This window comes from Oncorhynchus keta, chromosome 34, assembly GCF_023373465.1.
Source record: "Oncorhynchus keta strain PuntledgeMale-10-30-2019 chromosome 34, Oket_V2, whole genome shotgun sequence".
In the NCBI taxonomy this organism is placed as follows: Eukaryota; Metazoa; Chordata; class Actinopteri; order Salmoniformes; family Salmonidae; genus Oncorhynchus; species Oncorhynchus keta.
Genome location: NC_068454.1, coordinates 75,664,305 through 75,670,456, shown reverse-complemented (window position 1 = coordinate 75,670,456; position 6,152 = coordinate 75,664,305).

Below are 6,152 nucleotides of genomic sequence, written 5' to 3'. Positions count from 1 at the left end.
AAACTGTCTTTCACATCTTAAAGTATGTGTCGAAAATGATGAGACTTTGGTTCAGAAGCATTAGTCACCCTGCTGACATGCCTGTCTTGTCTGCCTGTCTGTCTCTAGCTTATAAATACATCACAACATCACTGTCAGTACACAGTGGGCGGGAGAGACAGGAAGAGAGGAAGGTGTCACAGGTGAAGGAAATAATGACGCAAAGGATGGGTAGAGAAGAGCGAGACACACCTTAAAGAATAATAGTTGAAGGGGGGTTGAAGTTGTAGACAACAAATACTTGGCATTTGGTGTGGTCTCTACAGTGCAAAAGGTAAGACTAGATTATGTTGTGTTGGCAGTTTTCAACACAGGTTTCTACATTGATATATTTTGAACAGAAATGAGGCACAAAGCCAGAAGTTAGTGCAGTCACCATCAAATTGTGATGAACTTACAGATTTTTAACATGTTGTAGCCTTGTAACATCTTCTGGCATTATTTGTTGTGTACTTTTTAATACCAAATTAGAAATGTTACTGAATGAACTCAAATGACAAATCGTTCATGATTTAACATTGTTTACAGAATGGTGATGGAACAGTTATTTGTGGCTGTGCTAATGATGTCTGCACACCTAGCAGTCTCATATCCCCTGGTAACCATTTTGCCCCTTTTATGTCTGTTCTTAGTATTTGTTATGACCGCTTATGAAAGCTGTTAGAACCATTTGACATCTGTTACAACATTATGACAGTAGACCTCATGAGACTGTGTGTTCATGTTGTGTGTCGTCAGACTACAGAGAGCTATTACATGGATGGAGGGAGACAATGCAGACTGTGTCCACCAGGTGAGAAAGAAATGCCCTCCATCATCTTACTTTTTATTTGATTTATTGTTTCCTTGTTTTTGTTCCCTCATCTCCACATCATCCTACAATCAACCATTTTTTACATTAATAGTGAGTCAGATCATTTCAGAATGTTTGAGTGCGCATAGGCTCTTAGGAATCATGAGGAAACCAAGAGAGAGTTTCTCATGATGAGAAGTGGAGCTCTGTGCTATGACCACATCCTTCATTAGTATGCAGACTAGGCCAACAGGCTCTCGCTCTGTGCGCTCCATCTCTTCCTGTTATTCTCTGCTCTCTGCCGCTATGCTCCCTATCTTCTCACTCAGCAACAGACCGTGTACTAAAACGTTACCTGAATGTATGTGTGCCTATGGGTCTAAAAAAGTTAGCATTATGTTCTGATATCCACTGCTCATGTAGTCTACTACAGGACATTTATAAAACTCCAGCGTCCATCAGTTTGTATTGTTATTGTGGTGCTCTCTTATGTCTTGTCTCTTCACTCTCTCCTCGCTCCTCTCTTTCTACCTCATTCTCTCTATTGCCCCATTTCCCTATATTTTTCCCTAACTGTATTTCCTTTACTCCATAACTGCTGTCCCATGTCTTACAGCCATCAAACCACTGGACACTTCCTGTTTCACACTGAGTATTTAAATACAGTATTCCCAACATAGCTCATTCTAATATATCTACTGCTGTACATATCATTGTTAGTATATCTTGTGTAAATTCTTCCAGTGTACTGTACATACGCATAGATTGCATTCGGGTTGTTGATTGGATTCGTCCCGAGGTTCTTGAATTCTTGTAAAAAACGCTTAAATTATTTGTGTACTTGTTTGCAGTGGCGGTTCTGTGGTGGGGCCAGGAGGTGCCAGTGCCCCTGTGACAACAATTTTGGACCCCCTTGTGGCCCCCCTGAAAGTGGAGTATGAAATAATTTTTACATAACAATTTTTTGCTATCGTTCTTTTTTTACATCCGTTATTAGACAGTGGCAACGATGATGATTATGAACATGGTCTTTTGCCTGCTAATGCCTGCAATGCAGTGAAGAAAATGTTGACAACAATAACGTCTAATGTAACTGGCCCCTCTAACAGTACAACTGGCCCCAGCTTGGCCCCCCCAGTTGAAATGGTCTTGTCACATTCGTCATAAGGATCGGACCAAGGCGCAGCGTGGTATGCGTACATTCTTATTTATTTAAAGAATGAACACTGAACAAACAAAATAACAAAACGACACGTGAAGCTGATCAAACAAGTGCTGACAGGCAACTACACATAGACACGATGCCAAGAAACACAAAGTGGAAATGGCTGCCTTTCAGCGGTGCTAACATAATTGCAAAAAGGTTTTCTAATGATCAATTAACCTTTTAAAATTATAAACTTGGATTAGCTAACACAACGTGCCATTGGAATACAGGAGTGATGGTTGCTGATAATGGGCCTCTGTACGCCTATGTAGATATTCCATTAAAAATCAGCAATTTCCAGCTACAATAGTAATTTACAACATTAACAATATCTACACTGTATTATTTTAATGGACAAAAAATGTGCTTTCCTTTAAAAAACAAGGACATTTCTAAGTGACCCCGAACTTTTGAACAGTAGTGTATGTACAGTGCATTCGTAAAGTATTCAGACCCCTTGACTTTATCCACCGTTACAGCTTCATTCTGAAATGTATAAAATATGTTTTTCCCTCATCAATCTACACACAATACCCCATAATGACAAAGTAAAAAATATTTTAAAAATGTTGACATATTTATTAAAAATTAAAAATGAAATATCACATTTACGAGAGAATCTTCTCATGGTCTGAGAATCCTTTAATTGCCTTTTGGCAAACTCCAAGCGGGCTGTCAAGTGCCTTTTACTGAGGAGTGGCTTCCGTCTGGCCACTCTACCATAAAGGCCTGATTGGTGGAGTGCTGCAGAGATGGTTGTCCTTCTGAAAGGTTCTCCCATCACCACAGAGGAGCTCTGAAGCTCTGTCAGAGTGACCATGGGTTCTTGGTCACCTCCCTGACCAAGGCCCTTCTCCCCCGATTGCTCAAGTTTAGCGGTGCGGCCTGCTCTAGGAAGACTGTTGGTGGTTCCAAACTTCTTCCATTTAAGAATGTTGGAGGCCACTGTGTTCTTGGGGACCTTCAATGCTGCAGAAATGTTTTGGTACCCTTCCCCAGATCTGTGCCTCGACACAATCCTGTCACAGAGCTCTACATACATTTCCTTCAAACTCATGGCTTGGTTTTTGCTCTGACATGCACTGTCAACTGTGGGACTTAATATAGACAGGTGTGTGCCTTTCCAAATCATGTCCAGTCAATTGAATTTACCACAGGTGGACTCCAATCCAAGTTGTAGAAACATCTCAAGGATGATCAATGGAAACAGGATGCACATTTCTAAAAACCTGTTTTGGCTTTGTCATTGTTCGGTATTGTGTGTAGATTGATGAAGAAAATGTTTTTATTTTTTGCAGTGGTTACATGGCAGGAATAAAGTCATTTGGTATTTTGATATACATTAGATCTTGATAGATCGTACTAATACATTGTGTTTTCAGTCATAACTATTAAAGAACATGATTATTTTTAAACCCACCCCTCAGCTACTCTGTCAATCCCACCTATTTCCATAAACCCACCCCTCAGCTACTCTGTCAATCCCAACTATTTCCATAAACCCACCCCTCTGCTACTCTCAGTCAATCCCACCTATCTCCATAAACCCACCCCTCCGCTACTCTCAGTCCATCCCACCTATTTGCATAAATCCACCCCTCAGCTACTCTCAGTCCATCCCACCTATCTCCATAAACTGCCCTCTTATGATTTCCATATGCCATACATGTCATTTCTTACCAAAAGTTATAAAGGTATGTCTACAGTATGGACACTATTTATTACCATGTAATAGCTGTACTGAACCTTTTGTTCGGTGTGTGTGTGTATCAGATTTGCACCTGGTGGAGGATGAGCCGTGTACTCCTGTATCGAACGCTAGATGTCGCTGTGAGGCTGGTTTTACCTGCACCGACAAAGAAGACCAGACAGGAAACTGTAGAGACTGTGAGAAGATCCCTCAGCTGCCCCCACCTCTCCTGCCACCTAGCAATGGTACAGTGTGTGTGTTGCCCACTGGCCTTCTCTTATGCATGTCTTCCTTCACTGTGTTGTATTCTTGCCAGGTTCTGGGTATTGAATCAGTGTGTTTGGCTGTGGATAGATGTGATGTTTTCCTGCCTGTGTGCACTCTGCTCTGATTACAGAAGTGGGCATCAGAAACAACCAGACAGGAACTTCCTCTGAACACAGCAGGACTTCCTCTTCCGCTGGACGCTGTCAACCTCCTAAGTGAGCCTTTATCTTTTTTTATCCTCCCTACTTAAACATACTGGAACCAGACTGATAAACTGGCTCTGGTTGAAGACTTCTCCTGCCAGGAGGGCCACTTCTGGCAAAGTTGTTATTTTATGGTATATAACCTTCATACAACCAGAAGTTCTGGTATCAAAGAATTGTCAGATATCTTAGTGGTAATGGATATTTGGGATATTAAATATAGTTCTCAGTTCACTGGCCCCACTTCAGTGTTGACAGGCTGTGAATATGTTACATGATGAGTCCTTTACCTCTGTGTGTGTGTGTGTGTGTGTGTGTGTGTGTGTGTGTGTGTGTGTGTGTGTGTGTGTGTGTGTGTGTGTGTGTGTCCATCAGCTATTTTCATTACAGTCAGAATATATTGAAAATGTGAGAAGCTACAGATACAGTAGTTTCTCCATCTCCTTTCCCCACCAGCTGACACCAGCAAACACTTGGCAGCCATTTTGTGTCCTATGATGGTCATTGGAATCCTAGCCGTTATCATTCTGTTATGTATCCGTCGCCCAGGAAATGAAGCCTGTTTAAAACAAGGTAAGGTAGTGTTCCTCTGTTCAGTCTCAACTGTAGTTAGATCATTGTGTTAGAGCAGACTCTCTCTCTGGACACTAGAATGACATGAGGAAGGATTAGACTGTGATGTTAAATCTCAGGATAGGTCTGCACTGGGAGCCAACTGTAGCTTCTTGTGAATGTAATTGAATTAAAAGATTGCAACACTCTCTCTGTGTAGACCTACTTACCAGTTTCTAGTGTCTACATGTACCCAGAAAGCATTAAAATGCAGAGTAAGATGAAAAAGCATTGCCCTTTCAATCATAGATGATTCATCAATGAAATACCCATGAGTGGCTTACCATCAGTTTGCTGGGTTGACTAATAGATTTGTGTCTGTTATTTTCCAGCTCTCAAGTTCTGTAACAGGGTATGTATAATACCTACGGTAAATGACTACATTGTGTGTGTAATGTTTACATTGTCATTCATGTGTTCCTGACCGAAACCCTAAATAGGCATTGTTGACTATTGTGTATTCCAATAACTCTGGATTTCTGGTGAATTTCTGTGCTCTTGTGAAGGGAGTAAGAGAAGCAGTCGCCTAACAAGACCAAAGAGCCACCTCATCAGCACAATGCCAGAGAGACACAGCCCAGTATTGAGGACCAGACAGTGGATCCACCACCTATTACATCAGCAAATATGGGTACTATGGATACATACAAATAATTATTTTGACCCCAAGATCTTGATTTAAAAAGGAATCTAAATATGGTGGAGTTACTCTTGTGGTTTTTCCTATAGATGCACGTCAGTCGTTTAACTTGGAGTTTTGCATAGATGATGTTTTGAAGTCCATGGGGGATTAGCATGGGAAGTTGATTCGTTTCAAGATCCATAGTGAATAAGGCTGATGATGAATATAGAATCTAATATCACTTTCTCTCTGTCTCTGTCTCTCTCAGGCCCGGTCCATGTCCACAATGCTGGAACAGTCATCTTCAGTTTACTCAACCAGTTCACTGGTATGGGTGGAGGGATGGAAGAGAGAGGGCAGAAAGAGAGGGATGAGGAAGGATGTCCGACCCACCACACACCCTCCCCTAACATCCATCTATCCCAGGAGGAAAGGGATGGGGAAGGATGTCCGACCCACCACACACCCTCCCCTAACATCCATCTATCCCAGTAGGAAAGGGATGAGGAAGGATGTCCGACCCACCCCACACCCCCCTAACATCCATCTATCCCAGGAGGAAAGGGATGGGGAAGGATGTCCGACCCACCCCACACTCTCCCCTAACATCCATCTATCCCAGGAGGAAAGGGATGAGGAAGGATGTCCGAACCACCCCACACCCTCCCCTAACATCCATCTATCCCAGGAGGAAAGGGATGAGGAAGGATGTCCGACCC